General features: G+C 37.5%; 1 long non-coding RNA gene across 1 annotated transcript; it reads left to right on the top strand.

The window, feature by feature from the left end:
- Positions 1–12,343: 12,343 nt before the first annotated feature.
- On the top strand, positions 12,344–13,105 carry LOC143710875 (uncharacterized). The gene is made up of 4 exons (XR_013194670.1): positions 12,344–12,463; positions 12,542–12,677; positions 12,756–12,891; positions 12,970–13,105. It is a non-coding gene; the product is annotated as an uncharacterized LOC143710875 (long non-coding RNA).
- The last annotated feature ends 7,701 nt before the right edge of the window (positions 13,106–20,806 follow it).

Below are 20,806 nucleotides of genomic sequence, written 5' to 3'. Positions count from 1 at the left end.
GCAGTATACATTTAGTTCATATACCCTTTCAGGGGGAGGAGTTACATAAAGGTGGAGGCACTCTGAAACAAAAGCATGTAAATGAGGCATACCGGTTAAGGAAAGTGCCCTAGACTGAGAGTGTTACCAATCCTAATCCAATAAGCATAACAGTGTAATGTAAATATCCTAATCCAATCAGCCAGACTCTTCACCGATACCTTCAAATTATCTTAATGGCCAGGCAGTGCATAAAGACAAAAGGTGATAATCTCAGTGCTCTGACCAATTTAAATTACAATAGAGAGCTGGACAGACAGGAACAGGCAGGTTTGTGACATCATTTACCTTAGATACAAAATTCACACTAATAAACTTTCTCAGTTTCTATACTATTGTATTGGAAGCTCAATTAAACATTTAAATAAAATTTGTAATCCTACATTTGCAATATCTCATCTCTACTGTACCAGGAATCTTTTCAGCTGCTGGACATAAAGCTTTTCATTATAAAGCTACTTGCGATTGGAATGGTCTCCCTCTTTCCTTGAGATCCATCTCATCTTTTCACAGATTCAGGTTATCTATATTTCAATATCTTAACAATGTGTGTGCATGTTACTGATGTTGGACTAACCAGTATTGCTTGTAATTGTATTTTGCTTTATGTAATTGTTTAATTGATTTACCTCCTGTGGATTTGACCTTGTCTTTCTTATGTGATACCTTTTCACATTGAATCTCTTATGTATTATGGGTTCCAATTGTGTAATGAGGTAAATGAGATGTACTTATTGAGCTAGCTATAACATGTGTGAGCTATGATGTGTTTTCGGTCTGGGGTGTGGGTGTAAGCTGCCTAGTAACTCAATTGTTTTGAGCATATGTTTTTTGTTTGTTTTTGTTTTTCCTGTTGTATTATGTATACGTGTATTTGGACCCTCTTGAAAACGAGATGCTGCATCTCAAGGGGCTATCCATCAATAAATTGAAATTGAAATTGAGGTTGGTCCAGCACGTTCAGTTGGTAACTCAACTGCCTGCTGAGCTTGAGAGGGATGAGGGTTCCTAGGAGGTTGGTTCCCCGAAGGAAGCGCGCTCACCGTGATCCTCAAGTCTCCCACTGCCCGAAGCAACCCTCTGGGGAGGGTTGGAACGAGGCAGAGGCACGGGGACTCCGCCCCTTTACAGGAATGAGAGTCTCGAAGTGCAGCTCCGAGATGGTCATCTTCCCGATATGCGCCCAGGTAACGACCACATCCAGAAACACACAGATAGAACGTCATCTTGAAAAAGACACAAACTATCTGTGTTGCTCTTTTAGGGACAGCTCTCACTGGCGCTGAAGCACGCAGGGGAACAGTCACCGCGAACACAGACAGGAATGTGCACCTGTCTGTGCGCTGTCTCTCTCTCTCTCTGGTCTTACCAGCCGTAAGAACAGCTGTTGAGCACTTCACTGCACACCTTACCAGCTGTAATAACAGCTTTTTTGTTTTGCTCAAACAACCAAAAACAAAAAAGGAAGAGAGAGAGAAAAGACCGCTCGCGCTGCTGTGCCGTCACGCCCGCACCAGAGTGGAGAGGTCCGCTGTAGAAATAGCTTGTTTGAAGATTTCACCAGTCTTGTAGACAGCATCGAATTGCTAGGCCCCGAAGCAAAAAGCTAAAGTGCAATCGCACCTGCTGCTCGTTATATACCCGTTCTGCGAGGCTGCGCAGCTGATACAAATGATTGCACGCCAATGTGCATTTGCTTGTTTAGTTTCACTAGAAGTAGATTGGCCTCTCTAGCGAGATTCCTATTCGTCGGTCTCGACGAGGCGTCGACTGACCGACTGAAGAGGACATAGCAGGTTTGGTGTCTCGTTTTGCAAATCCAATGACGCTGATGATTCTCTCTGACAAATCAGTGATCTGTAGTGTTTTCACGTCACATTTTAACATCGATACGGTACTCTTGGATCCTCAACAGAGGTGGTGGTATCATTTAAAGCGAGCCGAAGCGATTCCGTACCATGCAGTTGAGAAGCACCACAAAGTGAGCCGAGCCATACTGTACCGTACCATGCAGTGGAAAAGCGCCACAAAGTGAGCCGTACCAAGCTGTACCGTACCGTACCGTACCATGCAGTGGAAAAGCGCCAAGTGAGCCGTACCAAACCATACCATGCAGAGGGAAAAGTGCAATTAGTGAAAAGCAGGGTTCTCAGTGCCTGATGATCTCTATGTAGATTGAAACGGTGGCCTCACAGATACGTATACCACCTCTCAACAGCCCAAATGCATTCTTGAGATTCCTTTTCCACTGTGGCATATTTATGATCAGCAGTACATGACGCAAAGACCACAGTTCATTTATTTAATCATTTCTGTTTCCTGTAAAGACTGCTCTTTAGCTTATGGGGCTGTCACAGGAGGAATGAACGACTTAGACCTGAAGACTCGATCTGTGAACCAATCATTTCTTTTTCCTGTACAGACTGCATAGCTTCAGACTGGGGATGTGACTGGACAAAACAAAAGAACGAACAACTCGGATCGGGAAGTGAGGTGAATTAACAAACTGCATAAGCCCGAAGATCCAGCTAAGTCATTTATTGATCATTTCTGTTTGTCATAATTTGGCCTTGGCTGCATTATAGAGTTTTCTTATTTGAAATGTCATTAACATTGTGTAAGTAGATGTGTTGGGGAATTTGGATATTAACATGTAACATTTTTAATAATAATATTCTGCTGAAATTAACGAAATGAACAAAATTTAAAAATTACTTCAAAAATTACTTAAAAAAAGATTTGTTCATTTTTAATTTACGAGATTCAAAGATCCGAGTCTGTAAAATGATCCGAACTACCCATAGCTAGTACAGTATAGTAATTAAATTTCACGGACCTTGTGCGTATTGATTGCACTGATCGGCACAGTTTAATATAATATCCAAACTTTTTACACTTCCTGCATGTTGCACTTGCAGCCAGGCAGTTCGTAGCATTAATGAAAGGCTCTGTTATACTCCACTTCAGATGCGTACACAGCTGCGGACAGCACAGACATGCTTTGATGCTTGTATTCATACTGAAAGTGTATGCTGGGGTCCGCTATATGACTGAATGTTGATATGAACAATGGAAGGAAAAAATCTGAGAGGCAGAGTGCTGTGTTGTGGAGAGTGTTGTCAAAGCTGGATCCTACACAAAACCCTCTGGTTTTTCCCTTTGCCTGGCAAGGGACATCATTCCCTGTAATGTGGATGAAATCCTCAGGCCGGAGCCAGCGTGAAGACTGAGGCAGAATACATTTCTCATTGACCTTGATTTTGCAGTTGCACAACTCTTTTTGAGTGTACTGTAGCCTACTCACTTAAAAAAGTTGGGTTAAAAACGACCCAACAGCTAACCCAATGGTGGGTTGATATAGCACCGACCTATTGTTGGGTTATTTTAACCCAATAAATTAGGTAACTAGTTTTACCCAATAAATTGGGTTACAAAAAACGAATCTGTTGGGTTATTTGGCCAAAATGCTTTAATCAACCTATTATTAATATTAATTATAATTACTATTATTGCCATGTAAATAAATAACTCACAACTTAAGTATATTAACAATGCTTTATTTACATTCAATTAGACATTGCATTCAAAAGTTGTTGCAATTGTTTTGATGTACTTACCTAAAGGTAAGAAATTGTTTCAATAAATAAAATAAAAAAAAGTAATGCAATTATAAACTGCCTCATAAGGCGACGTGTTGAGGGAACACCTCCAGGCACAGAATATTAATGTTAAAATTAATTTAGAGTTATGTTTTAAGTTCTAAGAAACATGGAACACAAAAACACAAATAAACGGTTGTAGTCAAGTCAAGTCACCTTTATTTATATAGCGCTTTTTACAATACAAATTGTTTCAAAGCAGCTTTACAGAGATAACAGGAAAGTAAAGTTGTAATAGTATTGTTAAATTCAAAATTAAATGTTAAATATCCCCAACTAAGCAAGCCAAAAGCCAATGGCGAATAAAGGCGAAAAAAGGTGACAGTGGCAAGGAACCAAAACTCCATCAGGTGACCGAGTTGAGAAAAAAACCTTGGGAGAACCCAGGCTCAGTCAGGGGGGCCAGTCCTCCTTTGACCAACAAACGAACAGTGTATGATTATGATTTAGGCGGCATAATAGGTCAGAAGTCAGATTGGATCAGAACTTTCACAATATTTATCCAGTTCATCTGATTAGTGGTCGGAGTCATTACGCCGGTATGGAGATGGGTTTGTTGAGGTGTCCATGAGGCCTTCACAGTGTTGATGAGGCTGGCACTTCAGGGATGCGTTGTCATCGTGTCCATGTGATGGTCCTTCCTTAGATCTGGATATGGCCTGGATCTGGGCAGTTTGCGGTAAATCTCGGGATAAACAGAGAGACTAATATTAGCGTAGATGCCATCCTTCTTATGATCTACAAAGTACATCAGGATTTATGGGAAGTGCTCCCAGTTCCGGCTGATCTAAACTATACAGCCTAACATTGAATTATAGCAATCTATAATGTGTTATGAGTATGCTAAGCCAAAGAGATGTGTTTTTAGTCTAGATTTGAACTGACAGACTGTGTCTACTTCCCGGAACATGTTAGGAAGATTGTTCCAAAGTTTTGGTGCCAAGTAGGAAAGGATCTACCGCCAGCAGTTGATCTTGATATTCTAGGTATTATCAACTGGCCAGAATTTTGAGATCGCAATAGACGTGAAGGACTATAATGGGTTAAGAGCTCGCTCAAATACAGGGGAGCAAAGCCATTTAGTGCTTTGTAAGTAATCAGCAATATTTTAAAATATATACAATGTTTAATAGGGAGCCAATGCAGTGTTGACAGAACCGGGCTAATATGGTCATACTTCCTGGTTCTGGTAAGAACTCTAGCGGCTGCGTTTTGTACTAGCTGTAGTTTGTTTATTAAGCGTGCAGGGCAACCACCCAAAAATGCGCTTTTACAGATACTAGACACGTGACTTACAAATGAGAGATTGGTATCAAAAAGCACACCCAGGTTCCTAACTGACGACGAAGACTTAACAGAGCCATCAAGAGTTAAACAGTATTCTAGGATATTGCCTGTGGAAGTTTTTTGTCCAATAATTAGAATCTGTGTTTTTTCAGAATTTAGTAGTAGGAAATTACTAGTCATCCAATTTTTTATATCAGCTATGCATTCCGTTAATTTTGTGAATTGGTAAGTTTCGTTGGGTTTTGAGGAAATATAGAGCTGAGTATCATCAGCATAACAGTGAAAAATAATTCCATGTTTCCTAATGATATCTACTAATGGTAGCATGTACAGAGTGAACAGCAGCAGTCCTAGTACTGAGCCTTGTGGTACGCCATACTGAACTTTTGACCGATAGAGTGCCGATAGTTATGACGTCACTTTGTAGGACAACTCGAAAGTTAGCGGCGCATGTGTTCCCTCGATCGAAAAGCTATGCATTTTCCCTACAGACTTTTGGAAAATCGCAAAAAATAAGATCTGTGTTCAACAAAGAGTTGTGACCCTTACACGTTTTGTCTATCAAGATAATCTTTACAAGTTAATCCAAAATTTATACATTTTGAAGCCTATATAAAGTTTTAAAAACCACAAGCAGGCACAATAAAGTTTAAAAAACCACAAGCAGGCTATAACTGGTTGGGTTTTATGTCATAGATCAAAACGTGAAAATATTTAGAGGCTTTGTTAACCACAGACCTTATTTCAGGTGATTAAGCAAAAACCCATTCAAAAAACCCATAGACTTTAGGGCGAGAGAACCGGAAGTGCTAAAATGCTAACTCACTTCCGCGTTTTGGCCTACAAAGTGTCGTCATAACTTTGGCACTATGGAGGAAAGATAGCTGGCAGGGTTTTAAAAGCAACATCTCCAAGAGTGTCTTTACATAAAACAGAAAGAACAATGGATTCATCTTTAAATAAGTGCATTATATTATAGACAAAATATTATAACTTGACATGAAAGTACAGAGCTGTTGTGCAGGATTTTCTTACCAGAAGAAATGTTAGTCTGAACAGGAAGAAGATCCAAGGCTCTCTTCTCAGTCTTGCAATATGAAAGGATTTGCTGAGATGCATCTCCCCAAATTTCAAAAAGTTTATCTTTGGCATGTGGGTATAAAATACCAAAGTCCTAAGCAATCTAAAAATTAATAAAGAAAAAGAAAAGTTAAAATCACACCAACACCTCATATGTAAGGGATAATGTAGAGCGAGGCGGTTGTTATAGTGAATACAACCCCGACAGGCTGATTATGACCCCGACGTGAAGCGGAGCTTGAATCAGCCTGAAGGGGTTGTATTCGCTATAACAACCGCCTCGCATTATCCCGCTTATTACATGGCTACCTACCAAATAAATCAATAATTTGAGACAAAATATTGATTTAAAAAGGAGTTTATTGATTTAAAAACGATTGTATTGCTTCCGCTAAAAAAATTGTCTGTTCCGTATCTACGGTTAGAATCCTGCGTCCATGGCAACGCACTGTTTTTCATGGCAACGGTGTGTTATACTTAGCAGCGGTCTGTTATCAAGAAATAACAGACCGCATTCTACATTAGAATTCAACCAAGCCATGTAATAAGGTGCAGTAACAATGAAAGTTTGGACATCTGTTTATAAATATAAATATATATTATTATATTTTTTTATTATTTATATTATATTATAATATAGAGCTTCTGCAATTGCCATGTATTGTGGTAAATGGCCTCCATTTAAAATGTCCTTTTAGTGCTATGTGTCATTTAAAAAGTAATAAGTTAAAGTTTATTATAAAGGAATAAAATCTCAACCAACCGTCATTTTATTTAATGGGCATGTGGCGTTCTGAAAAGTGTTATGTCACTCAACTGATTATTGTAATAACTTACTATCTTATTGAGTAGTTATCTTTTATAACTTTTAATCTCTATAGAGTTGTCTAGTTAAACGTTTTTTTTAAGGCGGGATCTAAAGCAATGAAAAAAAAAGCACGCAATGAATGGCGTCCCGTCCGGTGTGGTGAAGAGATGAGTCCCACTGAAGAGATGGGTCCCACCTTAGGACCCCATTAGTATGCCAGTAGTATTCCTGATCTAAATATGTTCTCGCGATAACTTGTAGCTAACGTGAACTGTTATAGCATTATGTGGAATGCTAAATCCTGCTGCTATGGTAGTACCCCAGAGTGCAAGATAAGATAAAAAATAAAAGATAAAAGCAGTTTGTTGCCATCAAGTAATACATTTATTTGTATAGCGCTTTTCATAGTAGGTTGCGTCAATAGCAGAGGAGAAAGGCCGCGAAATTTAAAAATACTACTTTTATTGTGTCACAAAATGTAGTTTTAAGAGTTTTTCAGTCGAGAATGTAGTTGCTTAAAGCTCAAATCTGTGGTTTATTTATAAAGATAGCGCCTATTTAAAATTTTGATCTGACGTTTTCGGAGTTGTGAGATCCAGGCGATAACCGGGCGCACAGCGCTCATGTAACCCGCCTGGAACAGCCTTACCCTTCTGACGTTTGCCGCTGGCTCTGATGTCTCTAGTCTAGTGGTTGAACATGAGATATAATTCGGCTTGTATAAGTCGATCTTTGGTCTCATTAATCTATAGTTTGTTCCGTGGCAAATCGTTTTGGCTGAGGGCAAAGTGAAGTCTCATAACTTTATATATTTAGGCTATTTAACTTTAACGTTGTAGCCTGCTGACTTAGTTTGACTGAATCTTTTAACTTGCTTTATTTCTTGACTTGTATAGCTTCTTATACCTTTTAGGCTACTTATACTTTAATAATGGCTATTATTGATCAATAAAACTGAAATTTAACAAAAAGAGACAGGGTTGTGTAATTTTATTTCATATGGCCTATGTAAGAATATTTTAATATATATATAATATGATTGTGGCGAACAGGACGGCCGAGGTACGTGAGAGAACGGCGCGAGGCCGGTGGTGCGATTGCTAATGAGCAGCACCTGTGAAGCACACCGGTCTCGCATCTCTCACGGAGGAGCGGAAGCATAAAGGGGGAGCGACGGCGTTGATGATCGAGAGAGGAACAGGCCTGTGTTTTAGTTGTGTTAGGTTTTTGTGTTTTATTTTAGCCAGCAGTCGTCCGCGAGGGGCTGCTGGCCGTTATGTTTATTTTGGGTAAGCCAGCAGTCGTCCGCGAGGGGCTGCTGGCGGTATTTTAGTTTGTTTATTTTATTTGAAATAAAGTAAATATTGATTGTTCGCCGGTTCCCGCCTCCTTCTTCCCTGAACATTGCTACAATGATATCACCAACACGTCATGTATTTTTTCATGTATGGAATGGGAAGAATTTCAGAGTATGTTGTCTTGAAAGAAATCAAGCATTACTGGCAAAGGCTGAAAAGAGACCATGCCTTTCTAAGAGCTTTTAAAAACAGGTTGCTGTTGATAATGTAGGTGAACAAAGTTTTTGTTCTGTACTTAGCTAATATGATGTACTGCAATATTAAATATATAATACTTCAATGTGTATATAATATAATGAACTTTGCTGCTTTGTAAATTTAAATCAGGAACGGGCAACTCGGTCCCTTTTTTAGGTCTCCTTTTGAGGTGGAGTTTACCTCCAACCTTAATCAAGTACACCTACATTTTTTTTAACCAAAGTCTTCAGGTTTACTTATAGACAATTATAGGCAGGTGGGTTTGAGGTTGGAGCTAAATCTGCAGGACAGTGGATGCTGAGGATGGCAGAGTAGCCCACCACTGCTTTAAATCATGCAGAACATAAGCTGACCTGACTCTCCTTTAAAACAACTTAATTTGAATTGTTTGTGTTTTTTTTTTTTTTTTTTTTTTTACTTTTAGGACTGAAGAACATCTGGCAATGGGCTGTCACAACTTCTTTTTCTTTTTGTTGAGAAAAAGCAACACCACATCAGTGATCACATCTTCTTTTCATCAGTTAGGGTACAACTGAACAAACTGTTTAGACGAATAAGAACATGATAGAACATGAACATGATATAGACATGTACAGGGAAGAGCAAGACAATTATAATAATCATTAATAATATAATCATTATTTTACAAACGCCAAATCAAATCTGTTTTCTGTATCATAGTTGACTGTATGGGATTCTGTGGCACTCATTTGTGTGGTTTCAGCAGCGGTGAATGGATGTAGGCCTAAATGTATTTTGATGATCCATTTTGTTTTTTTTTGTTTTTTTAATATATGCTATTTTATCAACTTAATGCTGTATCCTCCAATAAAGTGTTATACAATAAAGTATGGTGAATATGGTGTGAATGTGGTGTCCTGTACAGTGAATACAACATTTTACTAGCCTCATACGAGTTTATTTCATAATAAACAAACAAACAAAAAATCCTACATCTATTAAAAATGGAAGCATGCACATTACTGATGTCAGAAATGTAAGGCACAAAAAGAGGGGGTGAAGATGAAATTTTGGCAAAAAATTAACAAAATTTGTTGTCCATGATGAAGACAATTAGATTGTACTGCCCTTCCACAGGGGCCCAGTAACAGCCCTTGAAGAGCACATTTCAAATGGCTGTAACTCAAAGTATGAATAGGATAAAATTGGCAGGACACCTGCTCTTGCTATGTTTACTAAATAATGTTGGACACAGTTTTCAGACATTTATGGAAAGGTGGCATAAAGTTTTTTTTAAAAGTTCTCACACAAAAAAAATAACATCTCAGGCTGTCTTTCATATATGTCATAATGGTTTGCACAATAAACATATTTAGATATCAACCTGTCCATTAAATATATTATTTATTTAAAAATGACTGTTTCATTACTAAATGCTTTCAACTACATTACCCATAAATCTCTGTCATTCTATGAATGGAATGGGAAAACATGGCGCTGTTATTTGTAGTTCATTGTAGAGTGCACAAAATGCTTAGGTTAGGGTTGGGATCTCTGCAAAGGAGTACCTTCAGCAGGGGTAAAGTGCTTCTAACATTTACAGTGTATGATTAGGTATAATTTAAATCACATCTTTATTCCATTCTCCACCATTTGAAGTATTGGAATTAAAATAAATGTAACTAAAGTATAATGAATCCACACAATTTTGTAATCAACTTCCAATATTTAATGATATTTCAAACTGTTTGCTATATGCATATATAAGATATATATAAGGGCCATTTCCACTGCATCTGGATGTTGCTGTTTTTCCGAATTCAAGCACATATTTTTACTCTCCATCCCCCACCTGAGACGTAGACATTGCACTGCCTGTGCGCGAATTTCTTTTTAAGCGTTTTTTTTAAAGCGTAGACACCCTCATATTTACGACATACATGTAAAAAAATCACTCGATTATTTCTGCACTCTTTAAACTGATGCTTTGATTGATTCGTGACAACTCTGTCTCAGTGGATTTTTGCGAACGGGCATCGTGGCGGCCATCCTTTCAGGTCCTGTCTAGGTGGGACTCATCTCTTCACGCTTAGAAATGATTTACATTGGATAAATTTTATACACAAGGTGAAACCAAGGTTTTGTGCATTTCTTAATGAGTTTATGTATTTTATAAAAGCCCTTAAATTGATGAAAAAAAATAATTCAATAAATAGTTTTGTATTAAAGAAGAATACGATTTAGAAAACAAAAAACTCAAAAACCTAGCCTTATTTTTTTCTTGTTGTATTGTATTTCTTTTATGCTCCTGTTCTGTATATTCTTATGCATTCTATTCTAATGTAATTCTAATTTTTGCACACTGTCGATCGAAAGGGCAATATATATATATAATATATATATTAAAATAAAAATATTGGAATTAAAATAAATTTAACTAAAGTATACTGAATCCACAATATATATTTTTAATCAACTTCCAATATTTAATGATATTACAAACTGTTTGCTATATACATATATAGGATATATATAAGGGCCATTTCCACTGGATCTGGATGTTGCTGTTTTTCCGAATTCAAGCACATATTTTTACTCTCCATCCCCCACCCGAGATGTAGACATTGCACTGCCTGTGCGCGAATTTCTTTTTAAGCGTTTTTCACCATGGTGCGCACTGCGCAGCAGTAATTGGCAGTCGGCAACGGCAGGTCTTAAAGGCACAGCACCCAATTAAGCTGTCTGTCACTCAGGGTCAAACAAAGAACAAAGGGAACAGATAAAATTACTCACTGCTCTTAACTAAATAACTTTTGTAGCTTTAATAAGGAGTCATTTATATTTAATTTATAAATTATGCAGTGCAGTGTTTGATCGCTTTATACAATTTCTGTATATTTCCTACATGTTAGACAGATAGGGTTATGGTTGGGGGGTCATATTTATCAAGACATCCCTAGCTGTATTACTATCAGTGATACTGGCCTTCATTCATAAAAAGATGTCATTAAACAAGTACTTAAAATATACTGTCTTTATTTAGTCATGTTATGTTGTTTCTACATTAATCTGGAGATTAAATGTGAAATTATTAAATGATAAATATATATTAACGCATACAAACTTGAGTGTTTTTAATTGTGATCAATCGCAATTAATCACAGAAAAATATGTGATTAATCTAGTAAATTTTTTGGACCATTGACTGCACTATTAATAAGTAACCTAATATTAATTAATTCACCTAATATCATTACTTTTGTTTTGAATTAAAGTTATGTTACAGTTTTCGTTGTATGCGGAGGTGAGGCAGTACATGGAGCGTGGAGATTACCAAGAGAACGCCGACAGGGACCGCAAGAGAATTGTCAGGCGTTCTTCTAAGAAGTTCATTGTGCAGGGGAAGTAGAAAAAATATCATTTCCTTTTAATGTATTATTTATTCTGTAATTTACAGTATCCGCTACGTTTGCTTATGATAAAACAAATCATTTTACATTTTTTTCCTTCTCAATAAATAACATGATTTAAATATTGTGTGTTGCGTTCACTCACATTACCTTTGTATGTCTCTAATACAGATGGACATCTTTATTTTAAAACTGCAAATGGGTCAAACCGTCTGGTTGTCATGGATGAGAAACAGAAGGAACGAGTCTTTCGGGACTGCCATGACAACCCAACTACAGGTGGGCATCAAGGGAGAACAAGGACATTTAATAAGATTGCAAGCGCATACTACTGGCAAGGCATCTTTTCGGACGTCACGAAATGGGTAAGATATTTGAAGACTCAAACTCCTGGCCCACGAGATGGTTTCATAGAGCCCATCAAGTGTAAATAATTAACTCATGGGTATGTTATTTAGAGGCCACGACATATTATATTTAGGCCACAAGATCATATATTCAACTATATATATTTGTGTGTTTTTCAGAGTTCCTCAGCCAGTCCACCCTCCTCGTCCACCAAGTCACGACCCAATCATGCCAAGGGGAAATGAAAACAAGGTTCAGCGAGCTATCTACGCCTGCTGCGTTGTGCCTTCCAGTTTGCCCATCTAAGTAAAAACAGTGAGTGATGTTACATAGCACAACAGACTTTGAGTGTGTACAAATGCAAGTGCTACAGGATGTTTGTGTGTTTTTCAGAGTTCCTCAGCCAGTCCAGCCTCCTCGTCCACCAAGTCACGACCCAATCATGCCAAGGGGAAATGACAACAAGGTTCAGTTAGCTATCTACGCCTGCTGCGTTGTGCCTTCCAGTTTGCCCATCTAAGTAAAAACAGTGAGTGATGTTACATAGCACAACAGACTTTGAGTGTGTACAAATGCAAGTACTACAGGATGTTTGTGTGTTTTTCAGAGTTCCTCAGCCAGTCCAGCCTCCTCGTCCACCAGGTCACAACCCAATCATGCCAAGGGGAAATGACAACAAGGTTCAGCGAGCTAACTACGCCTGCTGCGTTGTGCCTTCCAGTTTGCCCATCTAAGTAAAAACAGTGAGTGATGTTACATAGCACAACAGATTTTGCGCGTGTACAAACGCACGTGTTACAGGATGTTTATGTGTTTTTCAGAGTTCCTCAGCCAGTCCAGCCTCCTCGTCCACCAAGTCACGACCCAATCATGCCAAGGGGAAATGACAACAAGGTTCAGCGAGCTAGCTACGCCTGCTGCGTTGTGCCTTCCAGTTTGCCCATCTAAGTAAAAACAGTGAGTGATGTTACATAGCACAACAGATTTTGCGCGTGTACAAACGCACGTGTTAGAGGATGTTTGTGTGTTTTGCAAAAAAAAAAGCTGCTCTTTTTCAGTACCACAGCGTCCTCGTCTCATGGTGTCATCTCATGGTCTCAGGTGCCTCGGCACATCTCACCTGACTGCATCTTCTAGGCCTCAGGATGGTTCCACAAAAAATTGACTGCACATACAATATGAATTACTTCAAACTACAGATTGTACTTTACATACAGCAAAAGACACTGCATCTATTTGGGTCTCATTAGTTAATCCAGGATGGACCTAAAAAAAACTTTAACCTTACGGTTCATTAAACATTTTTAGCACAGCTAACTCAACATTATTATTTTTTTAATCTTCACACTGTATAGCCAGAGAACTATAACAAAAGTATTTAGGAAATTAAAGACACACTACATTATGTCTGTTTAAAGCTGCTTTGTATTGTTGTGTATTTTAAAAAAAAATCTATAAATGTCCAAAAATGATGTGCATTTTGCTTGTAGTTTTGTGTTAATAAAAATCAAATCCATTACATCTCATAATTCAGTTGTTCATTTTGTATTGTATTGTGTAATTTAATCAATTTTATTTTTTATAGCCTGTAAGTTTTGGTTCACTAATTTTATTGCATTGAATGTTATTGTATTGTATGATGTTCTGTTTTAAGAAATAATTATGACATAAATCATATGAATTAGTACACAAAATGACATGCATGTAATTAAAAAAAATTATATTATGCCTTATTGCTTAATAACAAATAAATTAATGTCGCAAAACCTGAAAATGCAATTTCTTTCATTAATCAGGATAAAAAATACAAGATTATTATATGAATTAAGGGGTTTGATAATGATTACATTAAGATTTGTGATTTCGTAATTGTATTACACTGTTCTGTAATCAAGGCTAGACAACCAATTAATATTTATACTAAGTAGCCTACACACAAAACATAGCTAACATTCTGTAATTTATTTAAATGGATAAACAGTCAATAAGAAAAATAGTAATAAACACAACTTAACATTATTAACTTACATGGTTCTTTTAATAACAAAATTTGTACAACATATTGCGCTGATTATTACGATAAAAATAGTGACATAATTCTAATTGCATTTCGAATCGCTGTGAATACGGTAAGGCAGTATAAGGTCAGGTAAACCTCTATGTAAGCTAACTAAAAAACACTAAGAACGAGAAATGTTTAAATTTATAATTAATAGCTTCGGTTTTATACTAGTATATGAAACATATAAGTTAAAAAACATTGACTCCGTAATTCAACCGACTTCTATAATAAAGTGATTTTGTCTGATTTGTAACCAGGCACTGAAGCGATTACCCATAAAACGTGCTTTGAACCAATCGAATTGCTTGGGTCCTAAGGTGGGACCCATCTCTTCGGTGGGACTCATCTCTTCACCACACCGGCCGCATTTTATTTAGGTCCGAAAAAAGGACATGTCCGGGAAAAAGAGGACGTATGGTCACCCTAGTTTAACACTTTGTAGTATTTTAAATTCACACTGTAGTTGGGATAGCCCAAGTAAACATTTGCGCTACAATGTAGGCCTTTATATAACACAGCATACCTTCTTCCTGTAAGTGACTGCGACACAGGATGGATGGACCAGGCTTCCGCTGCGTCTTGAAGCCGAGCGCGCCGGTTAATATCTGAAAATATTGATATTAGGAATATTTTTAATGACAAGTTAGGAAGAGTATCTCAGCCGAGTACTAAGAAATTGGCTGGCTATATTGCCATATTGGTGTCGTTAGTCACAGATAGCGGACAAAAAACAGTCATACAGGGGAGATATAAACATACAAATAATTGGCTGAACATTTAATACTATGGAAGTCATGTTATAACGAAAAAAATAATAACATAGGCTACAATATGCATACTATTAACTCACCCGTGTATCTTCTGTCAGCTGTGGTGGTCAACCGTTGAAATTTGAATTTCAACCTAACGGGCTGCGTTGTTATAGAAACAACCCAATAAATGTTCCGAATAACCCAACAGAACGACCCAATATTTTTAACCCAGCTATTGGGTACACAAAATAACCTGCATTTTTACAGTAGGCTATGCAAGATCTGAATATACAGAAATTCAAAACTATACAATATTCAGTACAATACTATACCTGCAGTGCAGTATACAATAAACTGCCCCTTACTAACTTATGATTGCTACTTTTTTACTTAAATGCAAAATGTTCTTACTGTACATTTTCTTCTGTAACCTCATGCTCTGGATGCTGTGTTCTCCATTTTTTTGATGTAGTGTCTAATGAATGGTCTGTAGTGTCTATCTGATGACTGATATGTGTATGATCCGAATCCGTGTATGAAGCTTTGTTTGATTTTGAGAACAGATTAATGAGTTTAGAAGCGATTGTTTGATTTTGCCAGAAGACTCAGTGGTTCTGGGAATGTAGTTTGAAGATTTGGTTTTGTGTTTAATGTGAGAAAATGTCTATAGAAATGTGTCTTAGCAAAGATGATTTCATTTCATATTTACAAGTAAAGCAGGGATTTCCCAACGTTTTTGTCAGCTACTGTAAACCTCTTTGATCTAACATATTTACTTGAAGTGCATTACCCTCTGAGATTTAGTAAATGAGTTATTTAAATAATAATATTAAATCAATAATAAATAATAATAATAAAAGGAAGTTCATGACAGGTGCATGGTGATTTTTAAAAAAATGTACAAGCCTAGAGATTTCAACATCGACGCTGCAAGTACAGTATTTTGAGCATCATGGTTTTTCTATGTACCACCAGACAGCCAACACTATTGTCCAAGCTGCTCCTACCTGTCCAGGCAAATATCAGCACCTTTTTAGCCTCTATCCCTGGGTTCTGTGCTCTCAATAAAACTGCTATACTAATATGAGCTCTCAATAAAAGTCTCAAATATGATAGTGAGAGTGCTTGCCACATGAAGGATAGAATTTCCAATACACTAATTAGTACATTTATCTCATTGGTTGCCTGCAGAAGTTTGATTATGCAATAAAAAGACAGATCCAAAAGCAGAAAATACTGTAATGACAGAAGTGAAATAAAATAAATGCGCTGGTCAAACTGCCCCCTGCCGGCAAACTACTGTTACTGCAGCTGCTAGAGACAGAGCTAAAACAAGAACTGCAACGACAGATTCTCCTTAAAGGAGATATTGAAATGTTATCACTAACGCACGCAATCACCACAAAAGCAGTAAGGTTACTGAATATGAGTATTGCCCCAAAAGACAGACACAGGTTACAATATAGCTTTCGTTCAAGCCAGATATTGTGACTTATTGTGTGAGACGAAACACATGAATTATGGTCTGGCAGAAGTGATCAGTGCTAATACAGCAGCAAAAGCACAAACACACCTAAGATATAAAACATTTAGTACAATTATGTACCCAAGATACATAATGACAAAAAGCTATATTGATAAAACAATCAATATCACTTCCTAAGTCCATCCCCAGACTGCCTTTTTTGTTTAATTGGTTTTAGCCACCATGAAGGTGGTTTGGCTTTTAGCAGAGTGTTAATCGCCATTGCTTACGCTCCACGGCTAACCTGCTCCAGGGCAGGTTATGTTTCAGGTATGAGATTGCAAACCGAAATTGGACCAATCAGCTTTGAGCAAAGTGACTGATTGTCAAAGTTCCTCTCCATGTTTCTACTACAAATTAAAGGTCACAACATAGCAAATGATCTTTAAAGACAAAATCGTCTGGCTTTTAGCAATGCTTATTTATAACAATAATTTTGTATGATTTAGATATTATTTATTTCATTATTATAGCCTACCCTTAATCCATTAAACATGTAGTTTATCAATTATTATTAACCCCCACATGTGTATTCCTCTGTAAGCCTCTCTGAGCATGTGTCTTTACCTTGGCAAGCCACCTTGCCACCCCTGGGGTTGAAACATTTCACCTCACGACAGGGAGCTCTGACTTACGCAGGGCACTGGAAGACAGCCGAGATGGCGTGATTAGACTGGGAACCCCATTCGTCATCACGATGTAACTCGTTGTGACTACGAAAGGGAATGTCTCGGTTACGTATGTACTGCCACTTCAGCTGTACCGCGGGATCAGCTGAGTTCAGTCTCGGCTGCTCAGCGAAGAAACATATTTGCATGTTGCCCGCGTCCTCCTTTTATAACCACGAGGTGGGGCGGAGATACGCTATGCAAATACCGCAGACCCATGGCATTTCTTTTGTAATACTCGAAGTTCTAAGCGAAACCCCATTCGTCGTCACGACGTAACGTCTCTGTTCCCTACTCATGGAACGAGGGTTACATACGTAACCATTACCTCTCAATGTTTTATCTCTCAATACCAATATTTACATTTACATTTATGCATTTAGCTGACGCTTTTATCCAAAGCGACTTACAATTGCTATATTTCAGAGGTCGCACGCCTCTGGAGCAACTAGGGGTTAAGTGTCTTGTTCAGGGACACAGTGGTGTCTCACAGTGGATTCGAACCCGGGTCTCTCACACCAGAGGCATGTGTCTTATCCACTGCACCATCACCACCCCATCACCCCAAGCAACTGTATAAACTAACTTTGCACTGATATACAGTAGCAAGATTTTTTATCTTGTCCTTTTTCAAAGACATATTTTCTTCTTGCTGTGTAAATTTGTTTAAATTCTTAAAATTTTAAGTTTCGTAATATTCTGCAGAAGAGAGAAGTGGATTGCAGTTTCACTGTTCCACAGCTTGTGATTGGCAGTTTACTACTGGTGTCACACCTAAAGTCTTAAACTCAGGATCAAAGTTTGAGTTGACAGAGAAAGTTGATGATCAGCGTCATGGTACCAGCAAAGCCTGATTGGATTAGTTTGGTTTTGTCAACTCGAAACTAATCCTGTTACCCTGTGTTTGTTTAGATACCTTCAAGGTACAGCCCCTGTTTTCCTTTGTTCCAGTTTCCTGCTCTTCGTTTGTTACAACGGTTTTTGATTAATAAGTTGTCACCTGTCCGTAATTGAGTTCATTCACCCTGTGTATTTAAGTCCCTCATTTAATTTAGTTTGTGGTCTGGTATTGTTAATGTGTTTGTGACATACATGCTGTTACGAAGCCTTTCTACTTGTGGATTAATTGAGTTTGTTTTATTAATAAATATTTTCTTTATTTGAACCTGTTTGAACTCTTTTATAATCATCTGGGTGAAACCATGACACATTACTCTTTTGGTTCTTCATTTCTGATGAGATGGCGATTACCAAACCCCACCAATTCTCAATCTCAGACTCAATATTTCATTTTCACTTTCTCGTAAAGTGAAAAACTTGCTCAGGATTACTGCTCCTATAATGGTGAGAGGTTCAGCAGGTCTCAGTGTTAAAGATCGTTAACAGAGATCCAGGAAGTCAATCAGTCTCCAACTTCATTCCAACAGCCACTGTTAATACTAAAAACTGCTGTGTGTAGCAGTTCAAAAGAGACTAGTGCAGATAATAAATGCTGTCCTATTGCTTCAGCCAGTAGAACAGTAGACAATAGCCTGAAAAAACATCTAGATCCCATACCAAAAAGGAAGGCAAAGATTGACCCTAAAAGAGAAACAGTTCCAAATGCAAAATTGTCAATATCATTTTATTTTCTTGCACAGTTAATGTGTTTGAGATGACAAAAGCAGTTATTTTGTACTTGAACGGCTAGTATCAGTACTGCATAGTCACAAGTCTTTGAATGACATACACCTCAAGAGTTTGGTAAACTTACCAAAGAGGATTTCTATCAGTATTTCCATCATTTCTGCAGGTCCTTAGAGGGGAGAATGGAGAATGGTCTAATTTAAGGTAGTTTAACTGAGGTAGTCCGAGCTGCGAGGATGGAATCTGTGTTTGTGTAGAGTACATTATGGGAGTAACACTTCTGTTAGCAAATTAACTATGCAGAAGATCTTGTTAAAACATAAAAACCTTGTCAGACTGCAAAGCACTGTGACTATATTTGGCAGTTGTGCATATGCCATTTGAATGATACAAATATTGGAAGAGCAATATGTATTTGTTCTGGCTCTGATGGCAATGATGAGGGATGTGTACAGGGAGTGGTCCGGTGCCTAGAGCCACTGCCCTCATCGGCTGAGATGCCCTCCTTGGCCAGACGATTCACCCCTCCCCGCATTTCCCCACCCTTTTTTGGTCTTCTCAATCATTACAGGACTTAAAAATACCATCAGATTGCATTCTTCCACTTACTTTGGATGTAATTCAAACAGGTAGCCTAATGTATAAACAGTCAATGAGAATTGAATTCAGTACACTGTTCAGAATTTGATTCAGTACAAATAATGTACTTTTAGGGGTGCAACATCCTTACATCTTTGTACCTTATTTACTCTAACAAAGTCGTAGTACCTTATACATATTACTATACACATTATATATAAGGTACAAAGTTATCCCTTTAAAAGTGTAATCTCTGTATACTGACATTTTCAATTCAGTGATTCATTATCTGCTGCAGGTTTTATAATGGTGAAACTAAAACATGCATGACCTCTTGTGCTCTGCATCTATCAATAACTTATGTAGACACATATTATAAATGGAATTACCTTGGCTTGTTTAGGTAGAAGATGATCATGTGAACATAAAAGTTAAAGCATATTATTTCACTGAAGTGCAGGTGTTCACAAATAATATTGTACTATTATTTCTACCCAAGTACCTAAATTATTTTAAACAAAGTCAATGGTGAAGGGTGCAATTTGTGCGATAAGTTATGCTACTCACAAAGTCAACCTTAATGTGACTCTGCATGTAAAGTTAAGGTATGAGGGTTTACTTTTATTTTTATATCAATGTGGTGACCATTCATCCCCAAGTACATGCTTTATTAAAATGCACCAAAATTATTAAAAGTAGCAAGAATTGTAATGGGAAACAATACGGCAAGCAATTTTTTTTTTGTATTTTATTGATTCTTCTCTACTGTTTTTTTTCTCAATCCACAATTTCATATTAGTCACTACTATGTTAGTTCAGCTTCCTCTGCCACCAACAGCAGTCGGCTACTAAAAAAAGGATCAAACCCAGACCTTCTCTCCACCTCTCCTATTTCACTGGATGATATTTAAGAATTCACACACTTCTGGTGGAACGACAAACAAAAGTGCATGTTGAACTAGTGAATTGTTGAGCAGCACATCACTGTTTGGGAATACTTTTATGCTTATTTCACAGTGTCAGTATATCTCACAAAATATTATTTTTTAAGACATTAATGCACATGGTCACACACACATAAACACACAAAACAAAACTATTGCCCTGATCCCTATACACAGTTAGGCCATCCTAAAAGAGCCACATCATCGCTGGCTGCGCAGGGAGCGATGGAGAGCAGGTTTGGCGGTTTGATCTCTTGTTAGAAACACAACATCTCTATTTTTATCTGTACAACATTCAAGAGACACATTTTGTTCATGTTTTTTGTTTGTTTCCTTAGTTTTTTTCTTCCATAAAACAAAAAAAGAACAATGATAGTAATAATAATTATGAAGAGCTTGATTTCTTCTCATTGGCATCAAAGTAACACCAAAGAAATTAAAGTAACTTCTTGAAAGGCCTCGGAGCTAGATAGTACGTTAGCTTTCAGTGGTGCATACGCTA

Source organism: Siphateles boraxobius, unplaced genomic scaffold (genome assembly GCF_051911475.1).
Source record: "Siphateles boraxobius isolate OS27281-9 unplaced genomic scaffold, OSU_SipBor_1 48, whole genome shotgun sequence".
Lineage (NCBI taxonomy): Eukaryota > Metazoa > Chordata > Actinopteri > Cypriniformes > Leuciscidae > Siphateles > Siphateles boraxobius.
The sequence above is the reverse complement of the archived record's forward strand: the minus strand, read 5'-3'. Positions and strand labels throughout refer to the sequence as shown.